Below are 12,505 nucleotides of genomic sequence, written 5' to 3' on the forward strand. Positions count from 1 at the left end.
TGTGCCAAACCACCACACCTCTCTCCCCCTCTCTCCTTAGCTTGGGAAACACAAACCAGGTGGGCATCACAGAACAGTGTGGACTCTGCACAGCAGCAAACAGGATGGCAGCAGGAAGTAGCGGCTCGGGAGGAGAGGGAAGGGGAGGGAGCTACCAAGAGGCTACTCTTGTTTCCGGGCTTTCCAACCATCCGGGGGAGGCCCAGCAACCTCGTCCTCCCAGGCCAGCACTCAGGTTCCACAGCCTGAATACCTGGCTGAATGAACACCAACCTCGACATATGGAGAGTGGATGAACTCAGCCATGGGCAGGTCCTCTGAAGGACCTGGCCTAAAAAAGAATGAGATGGGTATGAAGTCCACTTTAGCTTCCCCAAGGTCCTAGTCAGGGTTACTATTGCTGTGATGAAAGACCATGGGCAAATGCAAGTTGGGGAGGAAAGGGTTTATTTAGCTTACGCTTCCACGTCACTGTTCATCGCTGAAGGAGGTCAGGACAGGAACTCAAATGGAGAAGGAACCTGGAGACAGGAGCTACAGAGGCCATGGAGGGGTGCTGCTGACTTGCTCTCCTTGGATTGCTCTGCCTGCTTTCTTATAGAACCCATTGGAGTACTCAGTCTGCTTTGTAGCTTGAGTTTTCTCTCTAGGTCCCGCCAAGCCCCAGCAGTCTGACAGCCCACTTATAAAATAAACACACAGACACTTACATTGCTTACAAACTGTATGGCCGTAGCAGGCTTCTTGCTAACTGTTCTTATATCTTAAATTAACCCATCTCTATTCATCTATAAGTTGCCACGTGGCTTGTGGCTTACCGGTATCTTAACATGTTGCTTCTGCTCACAGCGGCTGGCAGTGTCTCCCCTGCCTCAGCCTCTACTTCTCAGAATTCTCTTCTCTGCTTGTCCCGCCTATACTTCCTGCCTGGTTACTGGTCAATCAGCATTTTATTTATACAGTGTGATATCCACAGTACTGCTTTCTTATAGAACCCATTGGCATACTCAGGCTGTTTTCTTATAGAACTCAGGACCAGCCCAGGGATGGCACCACCCACAATGGGCTGGGTCCACCCCCATTAATCACTAATTAAGAATATGCCCTACAGGCTTGCCCACAGCCCAATTTTATGGAGGCATTTTCTGAGTTGAGGCTTCCTGTCTCTGATGCCTCTAGCTTGTGTCAAATTGACATGAGACTAGCCAGTACATGCTGTTGACCCCAAATCACTATTTCCTCTCTCTTTTTTAATTGTTAGTACCTTTTCCTTTTATTGAAAATACATTCTTTTCTCACATAATATATCCAGATTACAGTTCCCCCTCCCTCTACTCCTCCCAGTTCCTCCCCACCTCCCTTCCCATCCGATCCACTCCCTTTCTGTCTCTTATTAGAAAAGAACAGGCTTCTAGGAGATAATAATAAAATACAAGATAAAACAAAAAACTATCACATTGAAGTTGGACAAGTCAAACCAATTGAAGGAAAAGAGCCCATGAAAAGGCACAAGAATCAGAGACCCACTGGTTCAGGAAACATAAAAACACTACACTAGGAGCTATAATATATACTCAGAGGACCGAGTGCAGACCCGTGTCAGCCCTGGGCACACTGCTTTGGTCTCTGTGAGTTCATATGAGCTTTGCTTATATTGATGTAGAGGGCCTTGTTCTCCTGGTGTCCTCCATCCCCTTTGGCTCTTACACTCTTTCTGCCTCTTCTGTGAGCTTCCCTGAGCTCTGAGGGGAGGGATTTGTTGGAGACATCCCATTGAGTCTTCCAAGGTCTCTCTGTGTAGTATCTGGCTGTGGGTCTCTGTATTTGCTCCCATCTGCTGTAAGGGGACGCTTCTTTAATGATGGTTGAACAAGGCCCTGATCTGTGAGTATAGCAGAATATCATTAGGAGCCATTTTATCACTACTTTAGTTTTTTTTTTTTTTTTTAAGACCAGAGTATTTGATTTTACCCTAGGTCCCTTGGCTATTTAGTCTCTGGTTCTTGGTCACCAGGAAGCATTTTCTTAATTGAGGCTCCCTCCTTTCAGATGACTTTAGCTTGTGTCCAGTTGACATAAAAATACACAACATACCAAGCCTCATGCCCCTCCCTCATCCTTTCTATTGTCCTTCAATCAGTCCTCATGATTCCAACACGACCAGCCCAGCCACAGCCCGAGGCCTGTACACACACTTGTCTCCTGCATGGGAATCTCCTCCCCAGTTGCTGTGTGCTGACTTTGTGTCCCCAGTGGGTTCCCTGGGGCATTAGGCTGCACCTGCCCAGACCAGCACAGATCTTTCCAGTCAATCCAGCCGACTCATGCATCCTTGGGTCTGCTCTGGAACCACACTTAGACACCCTCAAAATAGTGCCTCACTCAGTTTCTAGGCACTGTTCCTTCGGGTAACCTCAAAACTGTCCCTTGAAGGCACTGCCACGCCTGGCTGTAATCCCCACCTCAAGTATGAGCCACCCCCAGCCTCCTCCTCCTTCACAGTACTCCCAGGCACGACACACAGGAAGCTGCCTCCTCCCACTGCTTGTGGGCTTCTGAGGAGGAAACTTGTGGATCTCTTCACTGCGTCTCCAACCTAGAACTGTAAATGCTGAAGGAACAGGGGCTGGGGTGCTAAGGTGGCTTACAGAGTCCTCATGAGGACAGAGGGAAGATAGGGGTCATCCGGGCCTGTCCACCTCATCTGCCCAGGGCTGTGGGCTTAAACAGCATCATGTGGAAGGGACCCTGCCCCCATTGGACCCCACCTGGCCCCCAGTACCCCAGAAGGGACACCGATCACCTTCCTAGAGGCTGCTATGTCGCAAACATGTGACCAGGAAGGAGGGAGGTGTGTGCGGGCTAGATTCACGTCAGCTTGACACAAGCAAGCCCCTGTCAGTTTGGAAGAGGGAACCTCAACAAGAGGTAATGCCCCCCACCAGACTGCCCTGTGTGCAAGCCTGTAGTGCATTTTCTTGATTGATGGTTGATGGGGGAGGGCCCAGCTCACTATGGGTGGTGCCACCTCTGGGCTGGTGGTCCCAGATGCTATAAGAAAGCAGGCCGAGCAAGCCAGTCAACAGCACACCTCCATTGCCTCTGCATCAGCTCCGGCTGCCAAGTTTCTGCCGTTTTTGAGTCCTGCCCTGACTTCCTTCAATGACCGACTACGATGTGGAGCTGTGAGCACATTCAACTCTTTCCCAGCCGACAGTGGCTCTTGGCTGTGGGGTTTTATCACAGCAATAGAAACTCCAACTAAGACAAGGTGTGTTTAAGCCGAGTGCTGGAAGCCTCTGCACCCAGCCACCAGTGACAAATAGCCTAGGGGCCCTGCTTGGCACACGTTCTCCGGACACCCCAGGAGGAAAGCTTGGAAATCCCAGACACAGGATAAATTGCCCTAATTTAGGAGATCATCTCTAATTCTGCAGGGCCCCGGGGGAGCGGGGTTTAATGGTGGCAAAAGCGGATGCCGGCAGAATGGTCACATTAACAACAGTCAACCACAGGCGCACACGCACATCCCTGCGTGCTGGGGGCAGACGTCAGTAGGGAAGACGGTGGTGCTCTTCCCTGCTGCCTTCCAGATGAGCAGGACGTGTCTGTGCAACTCTGGAGGAGGGATAATCATTGCGAAGGAGGCTTTTTTAAGCTGGGATAGTGAGCTATAAATTATTCAGCGATCCGGATGCTATTTTCTGACAAACGCTCAGACTCTGCACCTCCCTTGCACCAGGCCCAGAATGCTAGGCTTGGATGCTGTGCCTTGTCTGCCCAGGGGCTGCCATAAAATGTAATTGGCTGGTCCTAGGAACAGAAGAGATAATTACCATGGGGCCTGGGAGCGAATCTGAAAGTAACAGGGTGGCTGGACAGGATGCACTCCCCAAGCTCATGACCCCCATCTGTACCAGGGACACCAGCCTGACAGAATAAGGGTGAATCTAGACTCCTCTCTTTCCCTCTGCAAATACTTACAAAGCCCCCAGAGTGGTCCAGTCCTGTCCTCACGTTTGGCTTAGGAACCCTGATCTACCTCCTTGAGCACTTCGGTCACATGTATGCTCCAGCCACTAACTCTGCGACTCTCAGTCATGTGTCCCTTCCCAGATATTGCTGGCACTGGTCTATGTACTACAGACCCACAGTGGAGGGAGGAGAGGAGATGGGGCGCACATCCCCAGGAGGAAGCTTGCCCATTGGTCTACTTTTGAGTGGGGAAGTCAAGGCCCAGGTGGCACAGGACACTGAAGGGTCACCCACTGTCTCACTCCATTGGTCCCCTGATGTACCCTGGACCTTGGGAGATGTTGGCCTCTAGAGTGGAGGACACATGGGGCCCGGGTCTCATCATGAATCATCAAAGCCATGACTGATGCGGCTCCCTGGGGAGAGTGGCTAGAAAGTTAGATGTTTGGGGCTCTAGAGCTCAGCATAGGACCAGGAATCTCCCGATGAACAGAGAAATTCAGTCAAGAATGCCAGGAGGATGGATGGGTCTAGGAAATGGACACAGTGAATTTTTTTCCCTGTAGTAGAAGGAGCACTACTGCATCCACAGGTCTAAATCGAGCAGCTTCCTTGTTGAGCAGCCCAGGCACCCCGTTGCTGGGGACCGTGGTGGACAGTGGCACGTGGATACCGGCTGTCATAGTTACTGCTGTGTATTGCTGCCTTGTTAGTTGGTGTTGTGTGTCTATTGCTGTGAAGAGACACCGTGACCAAGGCACTTTATAAATGAAAGCATTTCACTGGGGCTGGCCTAGAGCTTCAGAGGGTGAGTCCACGACCATCATGGTGGGGAGCGTGGCAGCAGGTAGGTACAATACTGGAGCAGTAGCTGAGAGCTTACATCTGATCCTCACGCAGGAGGCAGAGAGAAAGAAAGGCAGAGAGACAGAGACAGGGACAGACAGACAGACAGACACACACACACACACACACACAGAGAAAGAGAGAGAGAGAGAGAGAGAGAGAGAGAGAGAGAGAGAGAGAGAGAGAGAGACTAGGCCTGGCATCAGCTTTTGAAACCTCAAAGCCCACCCCTAGTAACACACCTCCTCCAACAAGGCCACACCCCCTAATCCTTCCCGAACATTCAGCCCACTGAGGGGTATATATGAGCCAATGGAGGCCATTCTCATTCAATCCACCATACCAGCAGTGAAGGACAGTGGGTGGCCAGGAGTCTGTCCCAGGAGCAGCACCAGGTGTGGTTTTACCTGTGAAGGGCCATTGTTATGTCTCAGCAGAGGTAATGTGGGTCTCTAGCCCGTGGCTAGTGGGGCACAGGGGAACTTGTCCGAGTTTTGTGTCTGTTGCTGTGCTAAAACACCGCGACAAAAAGCAAGTGAGGGGAGGAAGGGCCTCCTTCGCTCACAATCACAGGTTACAATTCATCGTTGGGCAGAATGCAAGGCAGGAGCTTCAAACAGCTAGTCACATCACACCCACAGCCAAGAGCAGAGAGAAACGAACCCACAGACACTGTCTTGTTTGCTTGTGCTCAGCCAGATTCCTCTTCTCTTACACAGTCTACAACACCAAGCCTAGGGAATGGCGCCGCCCATGGTGAGCTGGGACTTCCCATATCAGTTAACATAATGACAGTCCCTCACAGTCGTGCCCAAAAGTCTGACAATTCATTCAGACTCTCTTTCCAGGTGATTCTAGGCTGTGGCAAGTTGAACAATGAAAAAACTAGACATCACAGGCCTGAAGCCTGAAAAGAGGGGCAGGGAGTGAGCAACAGCCCCTCCTCCTGGGACATGATGAGTCTAGTGTAACCTGGGGGAGGCTGGTTACTGGCCTCCGCAGAGAAGCTAGACCCGGTTGGGCACTTCTTTCCTGAGGGCTGGAGGGGATATCCAGGTGGGTGAACATGAAAGAGAAGTCAGACTTGAGGGTGGAGCAGACAGAACCCGCTTATCAGAGAATCCTGCCACACCAGGGTTCCCAGCTCCATCCTGCTTGTGATGCAGCCTCTGACATCATGTGTACAGAGCAGCCCCGAGACAGCCTGGAGTGGGTGCCCAGGTAGGCAGGCAGGCAGGCCAGGAGGGTATCCCAAACCACCTTCTCCCTACTTTGATTTGGGGGGGGCTCCACATAGGAAGTACCCTCCCTGAAATTACCACCCAAACAATGTAGGAAAATATTCCACAAATCCCTGATGACAGTAAATTAAATCAACACTAGTTCTGAGGCATGCTAAAAATATTCAAATACAGATGGGGTGTAGAAACCAGGCCTCTTAGACTAGGCAGCTGGGAAATATAAAAGCAGCCACATGAACAAGCCCCAGATTCACTTTATGTAAGGAAAACCTCATTTTCCTCCTTTTCACATTTTTTATTGTCTTTTCAGGAAATACAAAGCCTGTTATAATTGGATTATTCTTGTCCTATTTATCTAAGTATCAGGTGGAAAATATCCTGCAATTAATCTTTTCAATCCTCTGAACCTATGATTGTAAGAGAGATTTAATTTCATTTGTTGAATGAACCAACTGGAAGGCTCAGTATTCTATTCAATTAAAGAAGTATTTATCACAGGCTGGAGAGATGGCTCAGCAGTGAAGAGCACTTGCTGTTCTTGCAGAAGACTGGAGTTCAGTTCCCAGTACCCACACTAGGCAGCTTACAACCACGTGCATCTACTCCCAGTTCCAAGGGCTCTGACGCCCTCTTCTGACTTCTGTAGGTACTGCATACATACGGCATATACTCCCATGACACACAGACACATAAATAAAAGATACAAGTCTTTACAAAAGAAAATAGAAGTGTTTACCAGCCATCCTGGTGACCCAGGCCTGCACTCTTAACTGTTTCAAGAACTGAGGCAGGAGGATTGAAAGTTCAAGGCTGGCCTGGACAATGTAGTGAGACCTGTCTCAAAAAGTAAAATGAAGACTGGGAATAACTATGTCTACAAAGATCCTATGTCTAAATTATGGCTCATTTGTGGGTATTAGGAATGAGGACCCACCATACCATTCGGGGGCACACTGTTCAACCACAGCAGGGTGCCATGTAGATGGTGCCGCTTGGGGACACCTCTTGAAGGAAGCAACAATTTTAAATGTTAAAGGTAGCGTCCAGTCAGTCCTGTTCATTTCTGTAAATCTTAACCTGGAAGATGAGATGAGAAGGCAAACACTAGGACTCTCATGAGATCCAGAACCTTCTCAGGGCCGCTGGGAGAGCAACAGACAAGGATTGGTGGCCAGCATCTATTGGGTGCCCATCATGTGTGGGACACCAGACTGGAGAGGGGGCTGCATTGCTGAACAGCAAAGGCTCCACATTCTGAGCTGGGGTGGATGTGATCTTGGCTGAACAACTGGGTGTGACTTGGGGCGGGAAACCTGGCTCCTCCTATTGGTTTTCTCGAGCAGCGCCTGAGACTCACAGCAGAATGCGCCTCTGATCACTGGCTATGAGTTTAGGTCAGTGATGTGAGGGAACTCACAGGAGTGCCCTGCAAGGTGCGAAAAGCAGAGCGGATTCTGCCAGAAAAGCCAGCTGGACTCAGCGAACACGTATCAAGCCTGCCACACGTCACAGAACATGAGGTGCTTGTGACCATGTCTGTATATTGGAACACAAGGCATGAGCTTGACCACATCTCTCTATCACCTGCGGGGACTGTACTGCCTGGCTCTGGGCCTTTCTGGCATGTGAGAGCAATCCTTGGCACACTCTGGCCTATAGCCACAGCACAGCTGTCTAGCTCTGTGGTCGTGTGGCCCTCTCAGGTGTCTCTCTTTCTGAGGTCCTCAGTCCTGGCTCACTCTCATGACCTCATCTTTACTAATCAAACCTTCAGTGACTCACTTCAAAACTCTGAGGTCTGGGGATCAAGGACTGTGACAATACACCTCTGGAGGATGCGGTCCATGTCGTACCAGTACTGGGCACGTTTTTCTAGCAGGCAACCTTAAGACTACCCAGTGTGTTCCCAGTTGCCTCATGGTCCCAACAACTCCCACAGAGTCCTGCCCAAAGGGACCCAAGACCCTGGGAGTATCTCTTGATCCTGTGGTCTTGTGAGGAGGGTAATTACAAGGACATCTTGTCAGAAAGCTGAGCGCACCACACACCACAAATCCCTACTGGGCCTCTTCCGACCGTCAGCACCCTGCCAGGTGGAGATGGCTACCTTACTTGTAGATGAGCTGGCTGCATCTCAAAGTCGGGCCTTTATGCCTGCCATGCATGGGACCCAGCGCAGTCCAGCTCCCAACCCTGCCTACTATCCATCTGTGTCACTCCAGGTGTGGGTAGCACCCCAGACTTCAGCGTTAGGAAATCACTGCCAGGCGCATGCTGCCTGAATTCGTTCACTTTCTGTTGCTATGATAAAACATGGGGGGGCAGCTTGGATAGGAAAGGGCTTATTTGGCTGACAGGTCATAGTTCATCATCAAGGGACGCTAAGGCAGAGATTCATCGCAGGAGTTTGAAGCAATAACCATGGAGGAATGCTGCTCACTGGGTTGCCGCCTCTGGCTCACTCAGATGCTTCCCCTGGCCCAGTACCATCTGCATAGAGATGGGACCCCTGACTTGGGCCAGACACTCCCCACATCAATTAGCAAGGAAGAAAATGCCTCACCAACCAATCTGAGGGAGGCAATTCCTCAGCTGAGACTCCTTCACACTACATGGGCCCTCTGGTGGCCAGCCCGCACCATGGCAAACATTATCAATCAAAACGATGGATCCTGGTGGCGCACGCCTTTAATCCCAGCACTCAGGAGGCAGAGGCATGCAGATCTCTGTGAGTTCAAGGCCAGCCTGGGCTACTGAGTGAGTTCCAGGGAAAGACTCCAAAGCCACACAGAAAAACCCTCATCAAAAAACAGAGAGAGAGAGAGAGAGAGAGAGAGAGAGAGAGAGAGAGAGAGAGAGAGAGAATGCCCTATCAAGGCACCAATGTGTGGACAGACTCCAGAATAACAAATGACTGAAGCCACTCAAGTACTCAAACTTGCTGAATCACCTCCTTTTGCAAAGTGCTTTAAAGGTGTGTGCAGACAGGTAAGCACTCTAGATGTCAGCTCAGGAGTGCCCAGACAACTGTCCAATCCCTTCTTCTCCCCATCAAGTCCAGTCTGTGTTGTCCAGCTTCACTTGGGAGCAGAGCCTGCCCTGGCACTTGGTCAACCTACCTGGAGTCATGTCATTAACGCAAACTGATTCTCCTTCCCCCAGCAACCATCAAATGCCAATCACTCCTCAGCTAGTGAGGGGATCTTGTGCCTGTCTTCCTACCCACTCTCCATGCGGGGATTTTTGACCGGCTTGAGCTTGTTCAGTGTTGGATGGGTAGGAAGGTGAGAGTGGAAAGCATGTCCAGGGAGGAGTTGGGGGAGGTAAATATGATCAAAATTCATCATATGAAATTCTCGAAGAACTAGTAAGAATATTTTTTTTTTTTTTGGTTTTTCGAGACAGGGTTTCTCTGTGTAGCTTTGCGCCTTTCCTGGAGCTCACTTGGTAGCCCAGGCTGGCCTCGAACTCACAGAGATCCGCCTGGCTCTGCCTCCCGAGTGCTGGGATTAAAGGCGTGCGCCACCAACGTCCGGCTTTAGTAAGAATATTTTTTAAATTACTGTCCAGAGCTAGTGAAATGGCCCAGTGGGTAAAGGCAGTTGCTACCAAGCCTAATGGCCTGGATTTAGTTTTCGGAACTCACATGGTACAAGAGGACAGACTGCCGCAAGTTGTCTTCTGACATGCACATGCATGCTGTAGTGTGTGCACAGGCACACACAGACACATACACGACTATGTAAATGCAATTAAGAAAGATCACTGTACAGGGCCAGGAGAGATGGCTCAACGGTTAAGAGCACTAACTGCTCTTCCAGAGGCCCCGGGTTCAATTCCCAGCATCCACATGGCAGCACACAACTATCTGCAACTTCAGTTCCAGGGGATCCAACACCCTCACATGGACATACATGCAGGCAAAACACCAATGCACATAAAATAAAAATAAATACATTTTTAAGAAGAAAGAAAGAGAAAAGTCACTGTGCCAAACCTTAATAAAGCCAGGCAGGATTCTTTGACATGATCCCGTCTTTTTATGATAGCATGAGGCTCAAGCAGAGAGCAGAGGTCCATAGACGAGGCCGTGGGTGGAGAGCAGGGTATGGGTGGGGCGGGGAACCTGGATCTCACCCCCGGTGAATGCTCACTCATGGATTCCAGACCAGGCTCTGCACCTCATGCTCCCGGCTTCACATGTGGAGACTGAGCTTCCAGGTGCTTACCAGCTGGGGCTGCTGTGATGGTTAGCTCATTCCTTAGAGCCTCAGCTCCTTCCATTGAAAACTGAAGACAACGAGCCCAGATGTGCTTCCATCTGGAAATCACCATACGGATTCCAACAAGGTATAGTCATAAAATGAAAATGACTGGCCATACATCCACCACTGGCTGCTGCAGAACCCCATAGGAGGAGTTTTCTGAGGAGACCAAAGAGGTGCAGAGGCGTGAGCCTCCCCAGGCAGCACAGACTCAACTGGTAGCTAAACAGGAAGGGCCCCGGGAAGATAACGGCAGCTGTTGCTGAGTTAGCATCAAATAAGTTCATGGCCACGGAAGTGTGCAGCCCCACCCATGCAAACCCTGCAAGGTCCATCCATGCAGAAGCAGGGAGCACGGGTCAAGAGATTGGTCCTGAGCCGGGCAGTGGTGGCGCACGCCTTTTCCCAGCACTCGGGAGGCAGAGGCAGGTGGATCTCTGTGAGTTCGAGGCCAGCCTGGGCTACCAAGTGAGTTCCAGGAAAGGTGCAAAGCTACACAAAGAAACCCTGTCTCGAAAAACCAAAAAGAAAAAAAAAAGAGATTGGTCCCACTTCACTCGCAATCAATGGACGGTCACAGGTGAGATTGGGTTGGTAGGCATCACCTCTCCTGACTTCACACATAGCAGGATATCCCTGGAAGACTCTTGACACAAAGGACATGCTCAGAAAGCACCAGGCATGGTCACAGAGACATAAATGACCACATTGAGAGATTATCCCACCCCACACAACTTCAATGAGGTTCGTAAGAATTACTTTAAAGTGGTTATCCTGGGAGCTGGAGAGATGGCTCAAAGACTAAGAGCACATACTGATCTTCCAGAAGATCAGAGTTCAATTCTGCAGCATCCAATCATCTTGCAACCACCTGGAACTCCATCTCCAGGGAGATTCAACCCCTCTGGTCTCTATGGGCACAGCACTCAAATGCACATACCTGCACACAGACACACAGACATACACACACACACACACACACACACACACACACACACACACACACCTAAAAGAATAAAATTAAAACATAAGGCAGTCATCTCCACCTTGCATATTATAAGATCAAGGATGGGAGTGGTACTGTAACTAGTCTAGAACCACACAGCTGGTGAGGGCCAGTTCCAGTCAAGATCCCAAAGTGTGCACCTGTCACTGAACATTTCAGTGTCCCTTCTAACCTCAGTAGTGCAAAAGTCAGGGGCCACAGATACTTGACAATCTAAGACGGTGTGTTTTTCTAGCTTAAACATGTGTTTTCAAAGGGTGGAGAAAAATGAGGATGAAGGCCCCAAGATGTTCATGAACCTGTAAGTCTTTCCATGCCTGATCGGGATTTCAGCACCAAGAACAGCAGCTAAGTCACAGCGCCCTCTGGTGGCAGATATGGGGAAGAACAGGACGTGACTTGAGGCTGTTAAAAAACTGAGAACAGGCTAAAAGTAGGAAGGAGAGAGGAAACGAGAACTGAGGTAAGAAAAGAGGAACAGAAAATGGTGCTAGGCGCAAGCACAGAGGCCCCTAAAAGCACCCAATGGCTCACATTCATCAGAGACGCTGGTGATGAGGCGCCTGCACAAACCAGACTTGGCTTTACACCATTGGTCCTCTATGATGGTCAGCTTTTAATCCATGCAACCTAGAATCACCTGGAAAGAGTCCCAGTGAGGTATTATCTTCCTTCAGTTGCCTTGCAGAGATTGTCTTAATTAAATTAATTGAGATGGAAGACTCGCTATGGATGGCACCATTCCCTAATCAGGGGACCCTGAAATGTATAAGAGTAGAAAAATGGAACAGAGCACAAGCAAGCAAGCAAGCAAGCAAGCATGCATGCATCCCCTCTCTGCACTTGACTGTGGGTGTCAGGTAACCAGATGTCTCATGCTCCTGTTGCAGTGATTGACAAAACCCACTTTACCTAAGTGGCTTTGTGTCTGGTATTTTTTTTAATTATTTATTTATTTTATGAGCATTGGTGTTTTGTCTGCATGTATGTTTGTGTGAGGGTGTTGGATCCTCTAGAACTGGAGTTACAGACAGGTGTGAGCTGCCATGTGGGTGCTGGGAATTGAACCTGGGTCCTCCGGGAGAGCAGCCAGTGCTCTTAACCTCTGAGCCATCTCTCCAGGCCCTGTGTCTGGTATTTTTTTTTACCACAGCAACTGAAGCACAATTATG

This window comes from Peromyscus maniculatus, chromosome 10 (assembly GCF_049852395.1).
Source record: "Peromyscus maniculatus bairdii isolate BWxNUB_F1_BW_parent chromosome 10, HU_Pman_BW_mat_3.1, whole genome shotgun sequence".
NCBI lineage: Eukaryota > Metazoa > Chordata > Mammalia > Rodentia > Cricetidae > Peromyscus > Peromyscus maniculatus.